At 37.6% G+C, this 27272-nt stretch overlaps 1 pseudogene; it reads right to left on the bottom strand.

Moving 5' to 3' along the window:
• Nucleotides 1-1421: 1421 nt before the first annotated feature.
• On the bottom strand, nucleotides 1422-20682 carry LOC102526762 (transcription elongation factor 1 homolog; annotated as a pseudogene).
• Between the last annotated feature and the right edge of the window lie 6590 nt (nucleotides 20683-27272).

Here is a 27272-nt window from a genome sequence, read left to right as displayed (position 1 = left end):
GAGAGACAAAACATAGGAAAAAAAATACACATTAGGTAAAGATAAAAATCCCTTATGTGTCTGAAATTTCAGAATAACTGTCTTTTAGTTGACGTGTCCCTTATCTTCATAAAACATAAGATTCTATAGCTTTGATAATCAGAAATCATTCCCTTTGGGGTAACTACCTCCCTATCAAAACTCGGCTCATTATTTAAAGGGAATAATAGAGTAATCCTTGATTTTTGAGAGAAATGGCAGATAACTTTGGCCTAGGAGACATAAGACTGAGAAGGCTGAAAATGATCTCCTCTGTTACCTAAGGTCATACAATTCTAACAAAGCTAGCTGAGAAAGCAGAGCTGATGAGATGTTACTTTCTGTAAAGCGTGCAAAGCATTATAGTGAGGACTATCCCTTAAAAAACTTGTAATTATATGGTGAACTACAAAGAGTTAGGAGGCCTATAAAGTAATCAGAAGATGGAAAAAGAGGGGAAAAATGCCTGGGGCACACAAGAAGACATATAAGATAAAAAGAAAGAGGTGGTCATGGTAGGATGAGTCAACTACAGCCATGAATGCAATAAAACAGTGCTTTTACAGATATTAATGTGCACACAAATCACATGGAGATCTTTTTCCAATGAACATCACAATGGAGTAAGTTTGAGGTGAGGCCTGAGATTCTGCATTACTTACAAGCTCCCAGGTGATGCATGTAAGTATCACATGGACAGACATAGAAAGGTTCATAGACAACCAAGTTCTTGAGTAATCCAGGCTGTTACTCGTCAAGCACATTGGCTATTTTAGATCAACATCATTAGAACCTGTAGTAAGAACTACAATGTGAGGCATTGTAGGAGGTCACAAGAAAGTAAGTCCCTGTCCCTGTTTTTATTATGGTTACACTGTAGTTCAAGAGGAAACACTAAAAAGGAATAGTTTTCCCCAAGGTCATAGAAATGATCCTTCATGCTTAGTCCTCTTGAGTTACCTTTTTTTTTTTTTTTGCATTGGCTGCTTTATTTCAGGGCTTGTGACTGACAGCTGTCTCCAACCCAGCCCCTCCCTCCTCTACAACAGCAACCAAACATGAAATCGGGCCACCCTGCCAGGGGGCCCCTGGGACTGTGGCTGGAACCGCAGGCCCAAGGCCTTGGAGGGCAGGGAAGGAGGGTGGGCAGTTCAGTTCACACGGACAAGTGCTGGTGACATGGGTGAGGAGGCTGGAGAGTCCTGAGGCAGCCTCAGCTGGGCCTGCCCTCCCTGGGATGTCCTGACCAGGGCCCCAGAGGAGCCAGGGGCCAGAAGAGGGAGCAAGTCAAAGGCTTTGAGAGCTGAGAGAGGCAGTTCAGGCCCTTGGGGCCCAGTAACCCTTCAACTCCACCCCGTGCCCACGGGGACACCCCCACAGCCACACCTGCAGCCATACACACTCACACTCACACTCACACCCATTCCACGCACACAAAGGGCTGCAAAAGCCCTGGACCCACACTCCAACCCTGGACTGTCTCTGGATTGGTACCCAGCAGGCGGGGCTGCCAAGGGGGGGGGTGGGTCTTCTGCGTTGCTACTGATTGGCTGCCTCACAGGCATCTATCCAATCGCTGTATACATCCACTGGTTCTGATAGATAAGTGATGGGTGTCTGGAATTCCTCTAGGCACACGGTACAGGAGATGACACCAGTGTTGTAGGCCCTATCCATTTTCACGTCAGAAGAATTCTCGTGGTTGCAGAAGGGTCAGGTGAACTGGGTCTCTAGGGTGCCTGTCATCTTCTTCTTGGGGGGTGGCTTCCGTTTTGACTTCTGTGCCCCATGTCTGCAGGAGGGCAAACCTGCACTCGCCGATCCTCATAGCGACTGCCCTCTTAAGTTGCCCTTTGTGCAACATGGTATTTAAATACTTTCTTGGGGGAATCCAAAGAGATCATAGATTGGGGGAGAGGGAAGAAGGCTGAGGGAGTGAGCATAGAACATATGTGGGGGATTAAATTTCACACTGTAAAGTTTCCATTAACATTGAACAAAGAATTTTTCCTCCCTCCCTTCATTGAGGGGGTGCAGTTTACCCTTGAACCAAATTTGTGAATTAAATTTAGTTAATATCTCACATACTGCAGAGGAAACTTCACAGCTTATAAAGGACTGGTATGGTGAACACCACCTTGAGACAATTCATAGTAATACCCTGAGTCTTGAGGTCCTACAAGATCATTATTAAAATGGGTAGAAATAGGACTCAGGGTCTCAACATTTTCACCCCTCATTGAATTTTCAACATTATAAGTAAGCATAATTTGATAAAAATCAAATTATACTCCTGAACCTTGAAAGGTACATGCTCCTCAACATTTTCATCTGTAGTATAATTTCAATGTTAAAGCTAGGTAGGATTCTAATAAAAATGAAATTATACCGCTGAACTCAGCACGAGACACCAATTTTTTTAATAACAGTTTCAACCTATTCTCATTTCACCAGCTGCGTGTTTCCTATACCTTGTAAGAACACAATAATGGAAATTTTTTAAAAGTCTAGAATCTGCATTGTACAAAAATCTTTAAAAAATGAGAAGTTTCTTCCACTTTTGTGACATTGGTATCATTTACCATGACTTCAGTATGCAGTGGCCGGTTTCAACCTCTCCCTGTCCATTTTATTTTCACCTGCTCTTCGTGATGTTTAATCCTGGTCATTCATCACTTGAAATCTAAGTTTCTCTCCTTTTCTGATGACTTGGAGCATTAAAACTACCTCTCAAGAGAGATGTGTATGTTGAAAACGGCTGTCAAGACAGCCAACTGGAATAGCGAATGTAGCCCTTTCAGGTGGTAGGTAGATGATCTGGAACGCTAAAAGTCTATTCTGTCTAAAGATTCTTCAAGCCCTGAAGAACATCTCAGGAGTGAGAAGTCTGATTTTATTTTCCCTTTTTGTTATCTTACATTTCTGAAACTTTCTTCAAATTTTGGAATAAATTTGGAGAAAAAACTAGTGTTCTATGTTGGGAATCTTTGAGACAGCTCAGCATGTCTCCACTTTAACACCATATATTTTTTTTTTTACATTTTTATTGATTCATAATCATTTTACAGTGTTGTGTCAAATTCCAGTGTTCAGTACAATTTTTCAGTCATACATGGACATATACACACTCATTGTCACATTTTTTTCTCTGTGATTTATCATAACATTTTGTGTATATTTCCCTGTGCTATACAGTGTAATCTTGTTTATCTGTTCTACAATTTTGAAATCCCAGTCTATCCCTTCCCACCCTCTACCCCGCCCCCCCCCCGGTAACCACAAGTCTGTATTCTCTGTCCATGAGTCCATTTCTGTCCTGTATTTATGCTTTGTTTTTGTTTGTTTGTTTGTTTTTGTTTTTTAGATTCCACATATGAGCGATCTCATATGGTATTTTTCTTTCTCTTTCTGGCTTACTTCACTTAGAATGACATTCTCTAGGAGCATCCATGTTGCTGCAAATGGCATTATGTTGTCGGTTTTTATGGCTGAGTAGTATTCCATTGTATAAATATACCACTTCTTTATCCAGTCACCTGTTGATGGACATTTAGGTTGTTTCCATGTTTTGGCTATTGTAAATAGTGCTGCTATGAACATTGGGGTGCAGGTGTCATCCTGAAGTAGATTTCCTTCTGGGTACAAGCCCAGGAGTGGGATTCCTGGGTCATATGGTAAGTCTATTCCTAGTCTTTTGAGGAATCGCCACACTGTTTTCCATAGTGGCTGCACCAAACTGCATTCCCACCAGCAGTGTAGGAGGGTTCCCCTTTCTCCACAGCCTCTCCAGCATTTGTCATTTTTGGATTTTTGAATGACGGCCATTCTGACTGGTGTGAGGTGATACCTCATTGTAGTTTTGATTTGCATTTCTCTGATAATTAGTGATATTGAACATTTTTTCATGTGTTTTTTGATCATTTGTATGTCTTCCTTGGCGAATTGCTTGTTTAGGTCTTCTGCCCATTTTTGGATTGGGTTGTTTATTTTTTTTTTATTGAGTCGTATGAGCTGCTTATATATTTTGGAGATCAAGCCTTTGTCAGTTTCACTTGCAAAAATTTTCTCCCATTCCGTAGGTTTTCTTCTTGTTTTATCTCTGGTTTCCTTTGCTCTGCAGAAGCTTATAAGTTTCACTAGGTCCCATTTGTTTATTCTTGCTTTTATTTCTTCTAGGAGAAAATTTTTGAAATGTATGTCAGATAATGTTTTGCCTATGTTTTCCTCTAGGAGGTTTATTGTATCCTGTCTTATGTTTAAGTCTTTAATCCATTTTGAGTTGATTTTTGTATATGGTGTAAGGGTGTGTTCTAGCTTCATTGTTTTACATGCTGCTGTCCAGTTTTCCCAACACCATTTGCTGAAGAGACTGTCTTTATTCCATTGTATATTCTTGCCTCCTTTGTCGAAGATGAGTTGACCAAAAGTTTGTGGGTTCATTTCTGGGCTCTCTATTCTGTTCCAACACCATATAATATATTGATAGAGAGTATGGCCACTGGAGCCAGTCCATTTGGAATTTGAATTATGTCTTTGCCACTGTGCAAACTTAAGAAATTTATACAGTCCATCTATGCTTTACTTTCCTCATCTGTTGAGTATGATCATGATAATAATAAAATATAATAATGGCTATCCCATAGTGTTATAATGAAGATTAGATGAATTAATCTCTATAAAGCTCTGAGAATAGTACCTGGGACATAGTAAGCACTCAATAAACACTAGCTATGTTAATGTCAATTATTATTTTTCATCTTAGAAGAGAGGAGGAATGACTTTTGCAAGTAGGGAGAGTATTTGGGCATATAGGGAGGAGAGCGGAGGGAGGGGCCAGGGATATAGAGAAAAGTAGCATTAGTAAAATGTGTGAATGGAGACGTGATTAAAGCAGAGAGCTGTAGAGTCAGGTATGGAAGATGTGATGGGCAAGAATGGCTCCTTTTCTCACTCTTACCAAGTGACCCACTTACAGACTGACAGCTGTAATAAAAACTTGCTCCAGAAAAGTTGAAATATGGGGAAGAAAATTATAGAATGGTACACAGAGGATAAAATATAATTATCTTTCTTTAAATCTGTGTGTGCGTGTATGAAAGCGAGAGACAGAGAATGCATATGACCTAAATAGGATATGAAAAATTGCTAAGCCCTAGAAGTTAGAGCTTTGTTATGTTCACTTGTAAAACCAAATCTGTAAGTGGAGGATCCTAAACATCTGCTATTTTAAGCAGCACCTATATTTCGGGTGATAATTAAGTACCCTAACCTTCTATCAAAATTATTGTCAAGTCTTTGATGGCTCACTGATTTTAGAGGCCATATCAGGTTTCTCTCTCTCCCTGGGTGCTTATAGTAATGTATAATAATAAAAATTAAATAACATGCTGAATGGTGATTTTAAAACAGCTGTGCACCGTATATTTAGGAGAGACAGAAGGGGCAGGAATATAATCTAAGTATATTCTGTGTGATTCTCCTACTTTACACTGATATAAAAAGAAATCTATCATATATAAATACCAGCACAATGGTGAAAAAAGAACATTTAGAAATCCCACCAATTACATCCTCCCATCCAGAGTAATACCATTGTCTTAAACAATCAACCCATTTCTTTACCAATCCCAGCAAATATCAGGGATGTGAAAAACCTTAGAACTCATATATCGTCTCAATAAAACATTATGAATGAAATAATGTCATAGTGGTGTTTATAGAACAAGGTTATCTGAAATTGTGAACCTTTAAGAATAGTATAGAACATATTTTCTTTAACCCATTCTCCCCCTCTAAGAATACTTAACTTTAAAAGATTTAATTCATAGACTCCCTTCAGATAAAACTTTTCTTTTTTATACTACTGATACATAACAACGTTGAGGCAATGGTTACTGACATTCTTCATTCTAGGAAGGAAGGTATTATATGTAAACAATGGAAATATCACCATTATGAAAGTAAAGTTTAACATTTTCTTTACAAGAGAGTTCATGGACAATCACTTACAAGATTTAAAACATTCAGTTCCTGTGACTTCAAGAAAGATTCCAAGACTTCATTCCTAACATCAAGGAGAAATGTCAAAATATGTAAGACACGACTTCCAGATCACAAAAGGTGCTATTTAGGCGGAGTTCGTGTCTGCCTATGATTCAGAAAACCAAAACTGTGAAATGGATGGACTTTTGAGGCATCTTATGTATGTTAGCTCTTCTTTTCATTCTTTTCCTTTGATAGGCTTATCTTTATTTTACACTCAAACTTGCTCTGTGATATTTTCCTCTTTCCCTGTAAACCTGATGTTTTATTCCTTGAATAGACCTCCCTTTGTCCTGCCATGCTTTTTGCATACAGCAGTTCAGACACAGAAGGCCTCTTTAGCTCCTATTATTGTTATTGATGGATGACAGGCAGAACCCTTAGGACCCTACTGAAGGACCTTTAATACTTTTTGCATTTCTATTCTATGCCATTTCCTGCTTGCACTCATTCAATTTCACACAGCTCTTGCCGCAATCTCCCCAAATTCGTTCTGCAGAAACTCATCACTTTTATTTTTACCCCCTTTGCTTTCACTTTGGTCCCAATTACCAGCCTAACTAGATTCTGGTTTCTGTTCACTTCAGGAGTACCCTCACTTTTCACATCATCATTGTTCACATCAGCATCCACTCTCTTGATATGCAAACCTGAGCCTATGAATTGCTTCTGTTTGCTCTCTCCTGAGTTTACCTGACTAGGTAATAAGAAAGCCCTTTACCATGTCACATCACTTAGTGTATCCATTTATTAAGATCCCATGCTTAGAAACATCATCTCCAAACTTCATTTTAAAAGATGCCCAACTCACAGACATAGAAAATAAACTTACAGTTACTAGACGGGAAGCAGATGGGAAGAAATACATTGGGAGTTCAAGACTTGCAAATACTAAGTACTATATATAAAATAGATAAACAACACGTTTATACTGTATAGCACAAGGAACTATACTCAATATCTTGTAGTAACCTATAATGAAAAAGAATATGAAAAGGAACATATATATGTATATGTATGACTGAAACATTATGCTGTACACCAGAAATTGGCACAACATTGTAAACTGACTAGACTTCAATTAAAGAAAAAAAGAATAAAAGATGTCCAGTTTTCCCACGGAGTTCTTTTAAGAATCAACACTCTCCATATGCCTTTCTTTTGGTTTTTCCTCTTCAGAAGCAGTTATTTAACTGTTCTTGAGTATGTTTGACTTGGGCTGTAACCAAGTTTCAACTCCCTCTTCTGGTTAGTAACGGGATGTCTAGAAAGCCTCAAATAGAGACAAGACAATCATCACCTAATGATGAAACAGGTTGAGCCTCCTGCAGTCCAGCTTTCTTATCATGATCTGTTTATTATTTAGTGAATAGAGTGAAAGAACTCAGTCTCTTGGCAAATGATTACACTGAATAACTATTACCAAGGGCCTACAGAGAATGACTTTCTATAGAACAGATGAGAGAAGGGCTGTCCAGAATCCTGGAGACTAGATATACTATCACCTGAGTAGCCCAGGTGTTTCGTACAGACCACAGCAGAAGGCAGTGTTGGGAAGTCCGAGATAAGGAATTGGCCTTAAGAAGACCCAATGTTAGGTAACATAGGACATCTCATCTGGTGGCTAGGGCCAATTTTTAGGATAGTTTGGGAGCCACAATTTAGTTGGTAGTGCCAGAAAGGCTCAGATACAGGGTCAGGAGAGCAAGGGGTGGGAACAAAGTTACTTAAACTTGGGCACCAGGCAAGGATTGGGTTAAAAGGAACAAGCAAGAGTAGATGAAAGCTGACTTGCTACTAGGCTAAGGGCTCCAATAGGTCTTCATAATTCCTTTGATTAGAGGCCAGATTGATCTTTAGGTGCTGGAGCAAGCTCGGGGTTAAAGTACACTAGCTGAGGAGGTTTATTTAAGGCAGAGAGGCAGCAAGTCAAGCTTGTGATTATAGCTGGAGTTCAACACTGAGAGATTCTTATAGTTAATAACTATGATTTAATTATAATCAACCTGTAGTTCTTTGGACTTTGAATAGCACACTGGAACTAGTGTAACTGTTGTCAACAACAGGTGCCATTTCAAAGTAACCTTTAATGGTTAGAGTGCTTAAACATACCAGAGATTAGGCTCTCTTGAAAGCATATTAAAAGATTTCTTAATTCAAAGTTAATATTATTTTGTACTTCAGTAAATGTAGTTATTGATTAGCTGAGAGTGTTTCATTAGAAAAGCATCAAAGTTAATGAACGAAACATCGTACCACTTTTGAACATTAAAAAAAGAACACTTATACCAACAATGAGGCTACAGACTGATGGTATGATCAGTGTTTTCAGATTCCCAGAACTGTCTCAGGTAATTCTCTATTTTCAGTTGAATTGCTAACATTAAGTGATCAAAAAAAAAAAAAAACCCAAAATCTACAGCTATACATGGAAAGTGGGTTTCTAACTGTAATTCCATGGTGATGACAAGTATTCTTTTCCTGGAGCTTAAGCTAGGTCAGGAAAATAATCTTCAGAGAGGAACTATTAGGAAATATGTAGCTTGCTGAGAGAATACATTCCATATGAAAGGAATAGCACAATAAAATACACCCGTGCGTGATGTGGTAGGGAGTGAATCTACAACTAAGAGGTTTGAAGGAGGAACTAAAAGAAGATGAAGAGAGGGGACGGTATAGCTCAGTGGCAGAGTGCACACCTAGCATGCACGAGGTCCTGGGTTCAATCCCCAGCATCTCCATTAAATTAATAGTAAAACCTAATTACCACCCTGCTGCAAGAAAAATTTTTTTTAAATAAATAAAAGAAGAAAGAGCTGAAGAAGGATGGGAGAGCCACAGAAGAACAAAGATAACTTAAAGGAATGAGAGACAGCAGAGAAATATGACCCAAGTAGTATGTGGAAAGGAAAAGGAACAGTATGAGTGGGAGAAGCAATAATGTTGAAGGAGAAGATTAAATGGTAGAAGACTCAGTAGGAAATTGAAAACACCATGAAATTAAACATCTGCCTTGTACACAGAGGAAAATGTCACTTGGCATTATCACCATCATAGGACAGAATGTATGCTTGTACTAAGGCAAGCCTGGGGTAAACTTTTTAGGCCAGACTAAGTGAACATCAAGCAACATTAAAAAAAAAAGTAAACAACAAGTAACTTTCTATGACCTTAACTAGAGAATTTATTAAGAACATCTTCTTTGAGTTCCTTCTTTCACTTCCACAATGTTGTTGCAGAAAATTTTATAACTGTGCAGATTGGTCTCACTTTAAATGCATGGCTACAAATCTCAAATGTCACAAACACTGCCACCCAGAGATGTTCCTACACTTCCCTAGTATGTTTACTTTTGCCCTTTGGAAAAAAAAAAACAGTTTCACACCTTGTCCACTCTCCTCAAATTGCCTGCAATAGCTCATTTCACTGCCCCTCGCCCCTCCACACTCTCCCACCTCATGTACACATAATCTCAGCTGATAATCTTGCCACACTCTCAGCCTGCTACTGCTACAGTGGATGCTGTGTCCCTGTATCCCTATTCCTAATAAAGAATTTAATCTAAATTTCTCAAGACGTCACGCTTACAATTGTCCCTTCTCTCTCCTGTGTTATCAATCCTTCCCTCTCTATGGGATCATTCCCCTCTGCATTTAAAATACTCTAGTAGCTCTTATTTTAATGAAACACACAAGAAACTTATCCCTATTTAACATATTTTTCTCCAACTACTGTCCCATTTTTCTGCTCCTCCTTGAGGCAAATTTTGAAAGTGCCATCATATTCATTGCCTCCACCTCCTCACCCACATTTGCCCTCCAAACCCACTCCAGTGGGGCTTCTGCCACCATCACTTCACCAAGGCTACTTATGTCAAGGTCACTGATGACTCCTATATTACTGAATAGAATATTCACTTCACGTGATACAGTTGACAACTCCCTCCTTCTAGTAAGTATACAACACTTTATACAGCTGCCTTTCTTCTGCACTACCAATTTTTTTTCTTCTAACCCACCAGACGTTCCTTCTTTATCTTTTTTGCTGGATTCTCCTTTTTTGTTCAACCTTGTCATGTGGTCATGTCCCAGGACTCTGTGCTTGGCCGACTTTCTTCCCCATAGACTATCACTGGGTGAGGCCATGTATTCCCACACATGGTGTTTATATCTACATACTTATGAACCCTAAATTTGTATCTCCAGCTCCAACCTCTCCCCAGAATTCAGTGTCTTATGTTCAATCACCCACTTAACTCATGAACTTGACTATCTAACAAATAGCTCAAACTTGTATCTCTTAAATAGAACATTTGATTTCTACCCCTAACCAGAAACTGTCCCTCCTCTCCATCTTCATCTCATGAAATGGTACCACCATATACACAGCTGTGAAAGCTAAAAACTCAAGGCTTCATTCTCTGAGAGCCACATATGTAACTTTAAATTTTCAAGGGGCTACATTTTTTAAAGAATAGAGAAACAGGTGAAATTAACATTAATAATATATTTTGTTTAACCCAACATATCCAAAATATTGTCATTTCAATATGCAGTCCAACAGAAGATTATTACTGAGATATTTTACATTCTGTTTTTCACAGTAAGTCTTAGAAATCCAATGTGTAATTTACCCTCAGTACCTCTCAGTTTGAACCAGCCATTTTTAATTGCTCAATAGTCACACGTGGGTAGTGCCTGACAAGTTGGGTGGTGAAGTTCTAGGGTATTTCCTTTGCACTTAGAGTAAAATCCAGAAATTTCTTTAAATTCACAAAACCACAGAGGAAACAACACTTGTCTACATCATCTCTACCTACCCTTTTCCCTTGCCCACATGGTCCAGCCATGGTGGCCTATCTGTCCCTCCAGCTTGCCAAGTTTTCCCTACCTTAGGTCTTTTACCCTTGGCAGTAAATCTTCCTTCGGATGGTCATCCCCAATCTTCATTTGACTGGTTCCTTCTTGTAACTCATATCTCAACTTAAACATCACCTCCTATCTAATCAAAAAGAAAACTCTAGTCTTTTTAATTTTCAATATTTGTCAGTATCTGATAATTCCTAACTTAAAATTTTGTAGTCATTCTCCTCCCACTAGATATAAGCTCCCTGATCACAAGGACACTGCTGCCTTATTAGCTATTATATTCCTAGGGCCTAGAGCAGTGTCTAGTATATAGTAGGCACTCAATAAATGTTTATTGAATGACTAAGTAAATTCATTCAAGGCATGATATTCTCTCCATAGCCAACTCTTTGTTATATCCTTAAGAAACAAGCCAATTGGCTTTGGCATGACTACATATTGGCATGTATGCTAGAATCAAAGAAGATGTCACTTCATGTGAAAAATAATAACCATTCTCAGTCTGTCCATAGCTCATTTCCACTTATCTTGCAAGTTTGAGCCTAAATATTTCCTCCTTAGGGAAGCATTGTCTGATCCTATAGACTATTTTCCCCCTACTGTTTGTACCCAACATATTCTCCTTTATATTACTCCTCATACATTTAATTACTTGTTACATGCTTATGGACTATATTCTCCGTGAGGGCAGAGGTTGTGTTGGTTTTTTTTTATAATCTCTTTATCTAGTACAGTGTCCAGCATGGAGCAAGAGCTCATTAAATTTTGCTGGATTGAATTAAACTGACCTGGCTGACACTGGCACTGAGGCTAGTAAGTCTGAACCTCAATATATACTTGCTTATTGAGTGAATTTAAGTTCCAATTATGAAAGAAAATTGAACTGTCATGTTTGTAGGATGACTCTAGGACAGGAGAAAAACATTAAAGCATACAACTATATATTGCTCTGGTAGCAAAACTTCCCCTTCTTTTATTAACCTAAATTAAGAATCTGATATTCAGACATTTCATTTCAGAAAATTTGAGAAGGTTCAAGCCACTAAAATAGCCACATAAGTGAGTGGTCGGGTAGATATGTCTCTACTTAATTTAAAATAGTGTCCTGTTTGGAACTCTGCAGGTTGCTAGAGAAATAATAAAATGGTGACACCCTTTCAGGAAGAGAGCTAAGAGGGATCAAAGCCAGCTTATGGGTGGCAAAGAAGATAATCCTCTATCACATGAAGGATTGATCTCTTTCAATATGAAAGGAGACTAGCTCTGACAGATGTCAATACATAGAAAAGTAGTACTTCCTGCTTCTATCATAAAGATCAGTTGGAGCAAGTGCCTTAGCTCTTGAGACTGTTTGAACTCCATGGCAGAAACTGCAACTAGAAGACTACTCAGTTCAGCCTGACTGCCTGCCTTTACTTACTTTTTCTTGATAATTAGCTGATAAATTAGTAAGGACATTTTATGAAACAGATCAATGTTTCTGAGTACAATACCCTAACACTAGGCACAGGTCATCATATTCTTATGCCACTGAGATAAACCTGCACTGTTCTCTTTTTGATCAGCAGGTTTTATAATTAATAAGTTACTTTTCACAAATATTTATTGATCATGTGCTATGTGCCAGACACTTTTCTAGACATGGAGGATACAGTAGTGAACAGAACATATAAAAGCCCCAGCCTTCAGGAGGCTTCTATTCTAGTGAAAAGAGACAGAACAATTAGATAAACCAATAATTATGGAGCATAATATAAGGGTTATAAAGAGGAGTAAAGCAAGGTAAGAGGACAGAGAGTGATGTTGAGGGTAGGGGGTAATTACTGTAGATAATGTGCTCAAGGAAGGCCTCCCTGAGGAGGTATCATTTGAACAGAGACCCAAATACAATGGAGAAGAAAGTCAAGAGAATTGCTGGGGCAGGGAGTTTTAAAAAGAGGAAACAAAAGCTTTTCTGTTGATATTTTGCTCAAGGCTAAAGCTTTGAATGCTCTAGAACAATTTTCAGTAGCATTTGGGGAGCCTTCCAAGCCTTCCTCTGTGCCCCTCTTCTGCTTGGGAAGTCTAAAATGTTCAGGCTTTTTTTTGTCCCCGTCTAGACCAGGTACCCAGAGGAAAGCCGTCTGGCTTCCCAGCCATATGACTGGAGCCTATTTATTCTTGCTCTTGTGTATTAAGCACTGGCATTACAGATCTTCCCTCAAGAAGATCACACTTGTTTCCTTGGGGATGGGTTTGGACTGTAATACACTTTTCTTAAGCCCTTTTGGCCAAAATCCTTAAAATCACCTGACTAGGAACATTTCTTCAATTCAACTGTGCATCTCCAAAGCTTCATCCCAGTGTCCTCAGAGTAGATGGCTTTGATTTTGGATTCTTGGCCTGATAATGGCTTAAATATGATCTAGCCATTTGAACTATGTGAAATTTATTATGGGGGTTAAATTTTGCTCTTGTTGTTTGCTTGTTTTACATTTTTAGGGGGTATCATTTTTAAGAAGTGAAATGTACAGATCTTATGTGTATAGTTCAATGAGTTTTTTCCAAGGCATAAACCTGTGTGTCCCATATCCCAGTCAAGTTAAATGGTATTTTTATCACCCCAGAAATTTCCTTTCTACCCTTTCTAGTCAATCCCTCTCCAGAGGTAACCACTATTTTGATTTTTTTCCCCAACACAGTGCAGTTTTGCCTATATTTGAACTTTACATAAATAGAATCATACAGTGTGTACTCTCCTGTGCCTGGATTCTTTCATTCATCTTTATGTCTGTGAAATTCATCCATTTTGTGTGTATTAGCAGTTTATCTCTTTAAATTGTGGAGTGGAATTCTATTTTATGAACACACCACAATTCATTTACTTATTGATAGAAGTTTGGATTCTTTCCAATTTGGGGCTATTATGAGTAAAGTAGCTATAAACATTTGTGAAAAAGTCTTTCTGTGGACATGTTTTCATTTTTCTGGGGTAATTATCTAGGAGTGGAAGTTGGATCATAAGGTATGAATGGATTAATAATTTTAATGTATACAAAATTTTGGCTCTGAAGCCAGACTACCTGTTGGTAATGGTATGAACCTTCTTCTGAGTCTTGACTCTGGCTGACAACACACTCTATTAAGATAGTATAGCATAGTGGTAATGAATAAGTTTTCTAGAATCGGACTGCCAAAGTCCATATCTTGGCCCCATTACTTAAAAGTTGTGAGGCCTTGGGTATATTATTTAATAACCCTGGACCTTGAATTCCCTGTATGTAAAATACACTTGTTTCATAGGGTTGTGTAGTGAGAATTCATTGAGATATCCTCTGCAAAAGTAGTTAGTACAGTGCCTGGGAGCTTTATAAAATTTAAATTAATGTTGACTTGGGGGTTGAGGAGACTTAAGTTCTACCTGCACTTGCCTGAATGCCTCAGTGAGTTATAACATCAAAAATGAAAGGCAACCATATACCAAAAGGTAAGTAGTTAAATCACAGTGAAAGACCAAACTGAGGTTAATAGGCAACAAAATTTAAGTTAAATGATCTCCATTAAATAATATTGCATCACCAAATGTTGATTAATTTTTCACCTTTACCCTTCAGACGAACTTTATCTTCAGCAATACTGTATTTTCTTGTTAAATTAGATTGGCATATATATATATACGTGTGTGTGTGTGTGTCTATTCACACTTCCTTGTGAGTAAATCGTTGACATTCACGGTGGTACCAATAATAACAGTTGAACTTGTAAAATTTTCATATAAGGATCAATTCAACATCATTAGGGACAATAAATGTCAGACTCAAGTATAAAGATGCCTAAACTATAAGAAACATTTTACTACTTGGCAATTAATCATTTATATACGTTTTACTTATCAATTTCAATAAAATCAATTTCCCGACTCTCTCTGCTGAATATAGTTTTGGTTAGCTAGCATTAGGTGATGAAAAAATAAATGTACAAATATCAGGGGAACTTTTCTTTCAAGTGATTCTACCAAGTTTGCAATATCAAGGTACTCAGCTGTTTGATTTCATAACTGCAGCAAATGCCAGGGCCGCAGTTCAAAACAGGTGATGACGACCTTTGATTTCATTTCCAAAGGAAATTGTTATCACTGATGCTGCTGAGGACTCTAACTCAAGAGAAACTGAAAATCTAAAATCTAAAATTAAAATTTCCTATTCTTCTTAAAGCTAAACCATTGAACAGTATCACTTAAGTTAGGGGTGGCCCTCATATTGGTATAACCTTTCCTTAATGACACTACTGGTGATATGAGAAGTCAGTATTCTTTCTCTAACAAGCCATGGGGGCCATGTTGGAGGCTGCCATCTCTCTTGATGTCATCCTCAAAGGGTAGGAAAATGAGCCCCATGCCCCTGCATTTGGGTAGCCCTCTAACTACACTCTGAAGCTGTAATGTATGGATGCATTGAAAATCACTATATCTTTCAACCATCATATCCTGGAAAATGTTCCAAATTCCTGTAAAATAAAAAGCACTCAAAATTCTGGAGAATAAAAAAAGCTCAGATGAAGTAACTGTGCATGCCACAAACAGCTGTACCGCTTTTATGGGCTTATTTAACCTGTCAGTTATTAACTGAGTTAGGTGCACCCTTCTGTGTACCTCCTCTGTACTCCTTTAACTCCCCGGCTTACCTCTATTATAGTACTTACTACACAGCTGTCAGTTTGATTTTTTCCTAAAATGCGAATCTCATTATGTCACTCCCTGCTTAGCATCCTTCAGTGGTTTCCTGCTGTTTCCAAGGTAACATGCAGACTCCTTACTTTGGCCTCCAAAGGCCCTTCATGATCTGGCTGTTGTTTATCTTTCCAGCACCATCTCCTGCACCATCTCTTTTCCTTCCATCCCCAGTATTAGCCAAACTGGCCTACCTGCAGCTCCTGCAAGAAGCCACACTTGTATCTCTTGATGCCTTAGCACATATTTTTCCTGCTAATTTGAATGCCTTTCCTCCATCTCAGTCCAACTGGCCAATCCTCCTTATTTTTAAAGATTCGACTCTAGTGACATTTCTTCTAAGATCATTTTTGGTTTTGCTCACATACGACCAGTAACTCAACCCTGCATAAAATGCAGACGGCTCTCCACTGCTCTCCCTGAATAATATTATCACAGCACTCGAATCTTTCACAATAGTGGAATTTCCTCACTAGTGTCCCCCACTATGCTGTGAGCTTGTGATAGGCAGGGACGCTAGTTTATAAGTTTCTGTATTCCTTACAGCCTGTCTCAGTGCTTAGCTCAAAGTGGGTGTTCAAGAAACGTTGAACAATGCAACAAAGGGAGGAAAACACACCCTTGAAATTCCAACTGATGCACTCATTTCTATTTTTGAGCTCTTAATAGACATAGCTTTGACCTGTAAACCTTTAACATGAACAAGTGGAAACACTCTGGGCCCAATTCATTATCACCTGTGACCCTCTGGACAGTCAGCTGTTTTCCTGCCTATTGGAAGGCAGTCCTCTGGCATTCTGTCAATTCTTTGAAAGGTTTTCTGGCCTCCTGTCGATGTTCTGGTCACCATCTCAATTTCCTCTTGGGTCCTGATTCTAAGATTTTTATCCTTCCTCTGGCCACTGGGTGGACCCCTCTCCTGAGTCTCTCTTTGACCAACTCAAGTAACTTGTCTGGTCCCTTGATCACTGATCCCCAGGCTTGTATAACATGAACTATTCCTTTGCCCAGATTGTTTATTAACTTAAATGTGCTAATATATTAACATTTAAAAAAAAAAAAACAGTGAACCATTGAATAGAACCCAAAGTAGTATGTCTGGAGCCATAAAGCTCAAGACCCCCAGTAACAACATTTCCTTAAACTTATAAGGAAAAATTCTGTTCTAACGTCTGCTGCTGCTAAACTGAATTTCAGGCCTATTCTCATGTATTCTGTCACTTTATGTGTTTTTTTCCCCAACCAGGCTTCACTGGAGCTAATAAGGTCAAACATTCCTATTAAAGTATTTTTTTTTTCTCTAATAGGCCCTAAACATCTTGTAGGGGGAGGCCAGTATCCCTGCAGTAATCTCAATTCCAAAAAAGATGTGTTTAAACAGCTTCAGAAGTAGGATGCATCTGGAATAAAACAGCTGTTGACCTTTAAGTATAATTTTGTAACACAGGTCTTTCCACTGCTACTGACCTCAAAGCAGGTATCAAATAATGCATTTGCCTTATTGAAGAATAATTTGCAATATGCTTTAAAGGTCTTCTCCCTCTCTTGGGCCACTGACGTTTTCGTGCTTTTGAAGAGTATTCAGTGTCTGCTGTATTTTTATAATCCCTAAGTCACCTTATACTCTTTTGCAACATCCACTGTATCTCATGATTTGCTGTGGAGATTAGTGCATTATTGATACTTTTCCTTACATATACCTTGTAAAGAAAAAAGAAAAAAGCAGCATGGATGCAGGACTGTTTCAGTGTCATTTGGAAATCTCTCATTATGTACTGCTACCATTTTTTAAAAATATATCCATCCCATAGAGGGAGTTGGAGGTGGGGAAGTCATTTGTAAAATGTTATACAGTTTTATTTGCATGAATCAAATAAGGAAGAAACTTCTAAATCTCTCAGTAGTCAAGCAAAACAGTAACACTTTCCTGGGATTTTTAAACCACACAAGGAAAGACATGACTGCATCTTTTTACATCTTATACCTGGAGAAATCATCAAAACTTTCTATTATGAGTAATGAGATGTGCATTGGTCTTAAGTGTGTCAACCTATGACATAGATTTTGGTGATGTAGGAAGGAGAATTCATCCTTGACTTAGCAACAACATCCAACTGCCTACTACAGAAAACAATTGTGACTGAAGTGACTCTCACATTTGTTTTCTGTACTAGGTACATACGATGGCCAAGAGCCAAATTGTTTCTAACTTCTGCACAGCAAACAAGGAGTGATGAATTAACTACTGAAACACGAACCAGAACAGGGGAACTTAAGCAATGCTTCTAACTCCTTTAAAGGCAAGAGAAAAAACAGAAGATACAGCAACTGATTCTTATACCACATATAATAAAATGAAAGAGATGAAGGAAAAATGCAAGAGAGGATGACATAATCAGTTTAAATATCTAGTCTGAGATGATTCAGGAAAACAGGTATAGACTTAGTTAAAACTGATTTTAGGGTTTCCATCTGAAATCCAGACTAGAAAGGATATTTAAACAGTTTCGAACCAATTCTGTGATGAGAGAACATAGTCATAGGGCCATTTCACCCCCAAACGTAAAATATCTCAAATATTGGAGGGTAAAAGGCATTGTACAAGAGTACAATGTAACAGGTGTGATACTTGTCCCAGGAGAAGACATAGTCCCAGGGAAAAAAAGCTGCCCATGATACACAAACAGGAGTCTCAGAGAAGTGAGACTTATCCTTGCCAATAGTGTGATTCTTTACTCTTTCACATACTGCTTATTCCCAGAATCAAGTACAAACTATGCATTCTGAGTCTGTCTCCCAGATATGATGGGACGCAGGGCTATCCACACTCACTCACCCAGTCCTCTTCAGGACTAGAAGTGAAGATGACCCATTCTAGCGGACATTATAAAAATGCCACAGTATTCAGTACCCAAAGTACAACAAGAAAGGCCAAACCCTATGGCTTCATCTGCCAACAGGGCTCAAGATGTGCATCCCTGGATCCTGCAGTGAAAGTAACTACAGGGGAGTGAAAGCGCTAATACATTTCTTATACACAGCACTTGAAGGTCACCAGGATTTTCTGAGGAAAGGTCTATACAATTTGTCCACTGACTTCTAACTGTGTCCCCGTGGCTGCAGTGAGACATCCGTAATTGACATTTGCCTCTTCAGCCAGGCAGGAAAAGAACAATAAAGTAATAAAATGGGAGAAATCTAATTCACTTTATAAAAACTCACTTTGTGGTCAGCTCTGGAAAAGACTCTATAACACCTTAAGCATAGTACAAACAGTGTGAGCAGGTCCCCTATCACCACATTGTCTGTAAGCATGTAGATCAGAAAAGTCTATGTCCGTAGTCACTAAAAATCACACACCTGAGGTCAAAGGGTAAATCAGTGAATTTGCTGGACACACAGTTTTGAAAACATAACTTCTCAAAAGCATTTTAGTACATGTGGAGTGCATGTTTTTAAATTAAAAAAAAAACAGGCTTTAAGAAAAGTACAATTAAAAGTAACACAAAAAATATTTTAAGCAGTAGTATTGTCACCGTAACTTCTCTGACACTCAAGGCTTAACTAGAATGCGATCAAAGATCATGTGCTAACAAAAGATGGCAAAGCCTCTATATTGGTGCCTTTCTATCAATAAAGCTATAATGAAATGACCTGCAGTATGCATGTGACTTCAGTCTTTGATGCACATAAAAATAGAAAACTACATCCAATTCTCTGTGAAAGACTACTATTAGGATGCATAGAAACTACGATGTCCTGAAATTCATTTATAAAATTTTACATAACCAGGCATTAACTCCTAAGTAGAAATCAGTCCCAATGTCTTAGTGTTTAGTGAGCAAGTAGCAAATTTAACCTTGGTAAATTAAGCTAACCTCAACATTGCTACCTAAGCATGTTGGTGACAGCTGTCAATTCAGAAGCACTTTATAAAAATTGAAAGATGACAAGAAAATGCTGAGTGGATATGACAGTGATGACAAAAATTTGCTAAGGCACGTATCCCTGTAGGCAATGTCTCCGCACCACAACAGATGGCCAGTGGTCGGGGAAAACTACTGAAACCAGAACTTGGGAAACTTATACTCTTCATTCTGGGAGACTAAGGACTTAATATGGAACATTTGCCCAAATCTCTCAAAGCAGAGCTTGGTCTTAGAGTCTCATGGATGTTGGCAAAGGTGTTTGTACTATGCCTTTGGTTGGCAAGGTAAACTAAAGCATCTAGAAAGAAAAACACTGAAATTTTCCACTAATACTCTACCAATTTTATCAGACACGCTTCACTGTGGAGGCTGGGCTATCATGCCTATTGCCTGGGGAGAGAGACATCACACAGGTAATGAGTGGTCCACTGAGAAGTACACATGCAGGTCAGACTCATTTGTACTTGCTGTCACAGAGCAGCCGAGGGCTGTTCTGCGTCATTCAGTGGGGGCCACCTTGACCCCCAGGCACTTTGCTCTTGATGAAGCTACAATGTGGACCACCTCTGAGGGCAACAATTCTGAGCAGTAAAAGGAAGGGGGCAAAAATAGGAGACCACCAGTGATCTAACCAAACAATGAGAGTGCCTGAAAATTTTCATTTAGGACCTAATTGGATAAAGGGCACAGAGCAAGGAAAAGAAAAAAAACCTCACTGATTAAATAAGTAAAGAACAGTACATTTTCATAGTTGAGAATAGCACAGCTGTATTCATGAACAGTATGCTCTCTATTCTATTTCAATCCCTAATTGTTCAATTTTTCTGCATTATACTCAATTTATAAACTATCTCAAAGTCTTCTGAAAGAAATCAGGGTATAAATTCCAGATAAACAAGTTACTGCCACTACCCTGTGTACTTGCCAGAAGCCTGTGCTATCCCTCAACCTTTTCAAAAGCTGCACTGACTCACATCCCTGGAGCACCATTTCCCACGTTCAAAGGGTCATTCCCCTGCACAGCCGGGACTGCTGAGTAAGATATCTGCTCACAGGCTGGGGCAACGATGTGCTTATTGTCGAAAAAGTCAGTGAAATCCATTTCAAAATGGACCATATTCCTTACCACCAAAATGTGAAGAGATGGAGATGGAGAACAGACTGCTACATGGGAGACTATGGGGAACAAGGTCCCTATTTGCGGAGCGCTGCTTTGCCAAGCGAAATATATCATATCAGCACAGTGCCTGTGAGGCTGACGGACATTACACATGCATTGTATGCCATTTCTTAATGCTTTGTTGCAACCAGAAAATTCCCTGCAGAAGAATAATGACAGTAAGTAACTGTCCGAATGTTTGGCACTTGAAAGAAATCAGGGCAGAATTAAAAGAGACTGACACTGTTTCTACACACCAAAAACTAGGCAATTTAATCTAGTGCGAGAACAACAGATGAAGTCAAAACAACTTTTAAAAATGCCAGTCAAATGGTTGCTTTCCTGAGTTCAGTGGCAAGTCTATCCAAATGCCTCATAGGCCGTGACTTTGTTCTTTAGGTTCTTTTTCTCAGCAATGATTTTTGTGGAAATTCATGTATAATGTACATTCTGATACCAAGACACCTAACAGCCTCCTCTCTCACTCAGATAATTCAGCTAAACTACTGGTAATGCAGAGAAAGCAACTACTTGATAGGATTTGAAATTTTTAACTAGTCGTTTTGCTTCTATAGACACGGTCTGAGGCTCCTTCTAGCATACGAATGTGTATTTGTGTAGAATGCAGACTTGAAAGGAAGCTTAAGTAAGCTATCAACTATAAGCATGGAGAGCGCATAATCATAACAGCTATTGAGTATTGGATACTTATTATGGGCCAGACTCTGTGCTATCCAATTAGCATGGTTTACCTTATTTAATCCTCCAAATAAGGCTTTAGAAGGCTATATTATCACACTTGTACAGATAAACAGGTTTAGTGAAATTCCAAGTCCTGGAAGAGTCTTCACTATGGCAAAGAACACCAGAAAAAAAATCTAGAGACCAATTCTGAGCCCTCAGTGCTTCAGAGATATTGAGCAAAGGGAAAGGAGACTATGGAGAGAAATAGTCAAGAAAAGCTTGGGATTTGAGCAGAACCCTGAAGGACAAAGAGCAAGAAGGGAAGAAAATATTGTGAAAAAAGATGCCAAAGATTAATGGGTGACATCGACTCATATAAAATTAGCAGATTGGTTTGAATATGTAAGACTGGCCTAGGGAGTCTGCTGCTATCTTTTCACTTCCTTTTGTATATCATAACTTTCGAAGGTAAAATGCCAACATTGAAATACAGGTTCATACAAGGGGACAGTTTGTAAATGTGATGCAGCTGGATTTCTGGAAAAGATAAATATTTGATAGCTCCAAAGACATTTGTTAAATGCTTCATTTCTGCTGAGAAATGTTTTTTTAAGGGGAAAAAAATCATGTTATGTATTACCTGTCTTTCCATCACCAAGCCAAAAGCTCCTTCATTTTCTTGATCCTGACACTCTTTGCTGAATTCTGGGAAATCCATGTGGGTAGGATAATTCTCGCAAGAGGTAGAAACTATAAGCTGACATCTGTGAGGACAGTTCCAGGTTACAGTAAAACACCTACTCTTCCCAGCACGTATAGTCTGTCTGTTACCAGTCATTTCATCATCTCACTTAGCTGTGAGACGTCAATGGAGTTTTTTAGTGTTTATTTTTGTAATTAAAATATTTTGATATGGGACTCTGCTATTTGAGCACTATTATCTGAAAACACTCAAATCTTTTCTAGAAAAACGCAAGCACTGATGCTTAAATAAATTTACAGATTTTTAAAGTGGAAAAAAACATTTAATTCAAACCTCTGTAAACACAGAGAAGGAAAAACTAGGCAAATTTTATTTTTAATATGGTTTATTATTTTTTTTTATTCCTTTTACTTGCAGTCAGTTTTAGTCATTTCTTCCTATTTGGTCCATAACCACAAGTTAAAAATAGTAATACATCACTTTCATATATTCATATATAGAGTCTAGTAAGCCATCCAAGAAGACTAGGAAATGGCAACATTCAGTACTGTCATACCTCCAACCAAGCCCAGATCTAACTTATGGTGAAAAAGAATATGAAAACGAATATATGTATGTTCCTATATGACTGAAGCATTGTGCTGCACACCAGAAATTGACACAACATTGTAAACCGATTATACGTCAATAAATATATATATATAAATATAAAAGATAAAAATAAAAATTCCACTTAAAAAAATAAAAAGTGTCTGGATAATGCATAATGATTCAAAAGACCAAGAACTTCAAATTCCATAACAAAATTCCTATCATAATTTGACCTTATCCTGGGATATATAAAAATGGATGTTGAAGCATTCCTCGAGAAATATCTTAATGAGTTTCTCTACTATATACCCTGTTGTTCCTAAGGAAATGGGAGGTGTGATGATGATGGACATGTTTCATCCTCATGAATATCTTGAAATGCCAATTTTCAGTAGATCATACAACAGTCAAGACACACAGAGGCTAGAGACGATAAAAGAAGTGTCTCATTCGCTTCTAGAATTGTTGTGTCACTTGTAAAATAAGAACCAGCAGTACTTTCCCCGGTGAGACACATGATAAATGACTGACACTTAAAGGAAACAATTACAATTTCAGTGGAACTGCTATAAGAATTGAAGTGATTTTATTAAAGAAAATAGACTATAAAAACATTACCTAGGTATATTATAGTATATAGGGTTGGTTTCCGTTCAGGAAATAATACATACTCAACTGTTAAGCTTAAAAACTAAACACCACTAGAGTTTAGACTGCTAACAGAATGAAAAAACTTGCTTTTTTTTTTCATTTGCTTTTGGTTTTACGTTTACCTAGTTATAATCCTCTATATATTATAAACTCTCATCCAATTCAACTCGATCTAACACAACTTTTTAATTTTTAATTTATTTTTTAATTGAAGTACAGTCAGTTTACAATGTTGTGTTAATTTCTTTTATACAGCATAGTGATTCAGATATATATATATGTATATGTGTGTGTGTGTGTGTGTAGATATAATATATATATATATATTCTTTTTCATTATACGCTATTACAAGATATTGAATAGTTCCCTGGGCTATACAGTAGGACCTTGTTTATTTTATATGTAGTAGTTAGTATATGCAAATCCCAAACTCCCTATTTATCCCTCCACCCCTCACCTTCCCCCCTGGTAACCATTTGTTTTCTATGTCCATGAGTCTGTTTTGTAAATAAATTCATTTGTGCCATTTTTTAAGATTCCACATATACGTGATTTTTCCTTCTATTTTTGGCTTACTTCACTTAGTATGACAATCTCCAGGTCCATCCATGTTGCTGCAAATGGCATTATTTTAACAACTATTTTTTGACCAATGATTATGTCTTAGGCACTCTGTTGCACATTGTGAATGGTTCAAAGATGAATATCATATGGTTTAGCCCTTGAAAAGTTCACAATCTAATGTGTGTGCTTGGGGTAGAGGCAAAAAGAAAAACAGAAAATGTCATAAATAATTACAACACAGAATATGAGTGCCTTAAAAATATATACAAAGTGTTATACATGTAAATGAAAGGGGGATCCCATGTAACCAAGGAGACTAGCAAAGACTGGGTTTAGAAAGTGAGATTTTAAAATTAAAAAGAAAAAGTGGGGGGTAAAATTGGGATAAAGACTTCATAGGCAAAAGGCACAGATCAAAAACAATCTAATAACTAACTCCATCTTCCAAGGAGAATTGTTTCTGTTTAGGGTGGAAATGGGAGAGGCCGCTTGTGGAGGAAAGATGGAGTAATATCAGTCTGGGTTTCTTCAAAAAACATGAAAAAAAAAAAAAAAAAGGCCCACTTTCATAAAATGTCAAAGGGAACAAAAGAGAACACAATAAAAGGTGAGTCTCTCACCCTACACCCATTAACCAAGAGTGACCATTTTCAATAATTTCTTGTGCATCCTTGGTGATTTTCACATATATATATGTGCATACACACACATAAATATTTCTATTTCACAAATAGGGACATATATTGTCTACCTGCTCTGTATCCTGATTTTTCTTCACTTAGCTTATCTTGTAAATATTTCCTTAACAGCATATACCTACCTTTTTATTTTTATAGACTATGTAATAGCACTCTCTGGATATGTCATATTTTATGTGATCAGACTTCTATTTGTGGACATTTAGGTTGCTTCCAGTCTTTTGTTTATACAAATGATGCTGCAAAGAGCATCTGAACGTACATCTGTGCACGCATGTATATCTATAGCAGGATTTCTCAATCTCAGAACAATTGACACTTTTGGCCAGATAATTATTTGTTGTAGGGTATTGTTTAATACGTTATAGAAGGTTTACAAATATTCTTGGTTTCTACCCACTGGATTCCAGTAGCACCGCCACCCTTGTTGAGACAATCAAAAAGGTCTCCAGACATCGCCAAATGTCCCCTTGGGGACAAATCACCATGAATCAATAGGACAAATTTCTAGGAAAGGATTTGCTTCTAACTATGTTACCTGTTCACTTGCCAACACTGCATATTATCAAAAATTAACATTTACCACTCACTTTAATCTGCATTTACTCATGACCAAAACTTAAGATTGTTTCCTATGTTTATAAGCCCTTTTTATTCTCACTAATTGAATTGCTTGTTATCTCCCTTCCCTTGTATTAAATAGTGATCCTGCACTGATTCATAAGAATGCAAATTATTAGGCTTTTATCTACTATACATGTTGCAAGATATTTTCCAGCTTTCCCCTTAGCAGTCATTATATCTTCTTCTGTAAAGAATTTAAAAATTTATAGTGACATTTATTAATACTTTCCACTAAGGTTTCCGTATTTGCCTTAGGCCTTTTATGTATTTCATGACCCTTACCCACCTCCATGGCCAGTGTTTTTAACTCTAATACTTTAAAAATTTATTTTATTTTCAAATCTATGATCTCCTTGGAATTAATTTCGGTATAGAGAATGAGATAGGGAATCGTCAGTTTCAACATAATCTTCTATTTTAATATGGTTAATTATATGTTAGTGTTGGGTCTATTTCTGGGATAAAACATCTATTTATTTGACATGTCTTCCTATTTCTGTACCTTAATTACTGTAGTTTAAAATATATATTATAAAGTTAATCCTTACTCATTATTCCTACTTTTCATAATTTTCCTAGCTATCTTCACATGTTTACTTTCCTATTTTGTATGTATTTTGTAATCATTCTGCCTAGACCAAAGTTCCCTGAGTATTTTAGTTGGAATCACATTAAATTTTAATATCTTTTAGTATTATCTTCCCATCCAAGAACAAGGTATCTGTCTTTCTATATATTCACATCCCTCAATAGACATTTAAAATTTTTCTTTATATTGGTTCTCTACATTTCTTAATAAGATCTTAATTCTAGGTTTTAACTGCTTTTATCAAGGGAATCCACTATATATATTCTATATTTCTGTAGATGTATATTTATATAATTCTAATAATTTCCAGTTAGTACTCTTAGATTTTCCAGGTATAGCAATCGTATTTGTAAATGATTATCATTTTGTTTCCTTTTTTCAAGTTTTAAATATTTTACATCTGTCTTTCATCTAATTGTTTTAGCTGATACATTCAGAATTGAGTCAAACAATAGTGGTGATATTGCCTTATTCCTAGCTCCGATGAAAATACTCTTAGTTTCATAGTTAACTATGATGCTGGTTTTTGTATCGGTATTTATCAATACATTTTATCATATAAGGAATTATTCTTCTCTTCCACTAACTTTAACTTGAGGTCTATAAATGATCCAGAGTAGACTAAATCATGAATCACTGTAGAAAACATATTACAGCTAAAAGGGTCTAGATCAGTGGTTTTCAAAGTATGGTTTCAAGAGCAGCAGCATCAGCATCACCCAGAAACTCGTTAGAAGCACATATTCTCACTCCCCTCCTGCGTCTCCTGAATCAGAAACTCTGGGGGAGGAGCTCATCAACCTGTACTTTAACAAGCCCTCCAGATGATCTGATGCACACTAAAACTGGAGAACCACTCATTCAGTGCAGGGGTCAGAAATTATAGCCCTCAGGCCAAATCTGGTTCTGCTTCCTGTATTTGTAAGTAAAATTTTATTCAAGTATAGCCACACTCATTCACTTATGTATTGTCTAAGGTTGCTTTCAAGCTACAGTGGAAAAGTTGAGTAGTTGCAACACACATTTTCTGGCCTGCAAAACCTAAAATATTTACTATATGGCCCTTTACAGAAAATGTTCACCAACCCTGACCTAGATCAGTGATTCCCTGCCTTGGCTGAACATTAGAATCATGGGGGACACTTTGAAAAATACTCATGTCAGAGTCCCATAACCTACCATTTAAATAGAATCTCTAGGATGGGATCCATGCATGAGGGTTTTTCTTTAAAGCACCCCACTTGATTCCGGTCTGCCATATTATCCAAACCAACTAATATTCATGAATCATATCTGCATGTCTTTGATGTTCACTGAGGTAGAGCCTTGGATAGAGAGTTATTTCTTCTTTTTCATGGATACACAAGAAATTAATCCCTGGCACAGTGCAATACCATGATAAAGTCAGGTAATACAATATAAAATGACAAGTCAACCATTATG

This window comes from Vicugna pacos, chromosome X (assembly GCF_048564905.1).
Source record: "Vicugna pacos chromosome X, VicPac4, whole genome shotgun sequence".
NCBI classification, from domain to species: Eukaryota; Metazoa; Chordata; class Mammalia; order Artiodactyla; family Camelidae; genus Vicugna; species Vicugna pacos.
This window is presented reverse-complemented; position numbering and strand designations above follow the sequence as displayed.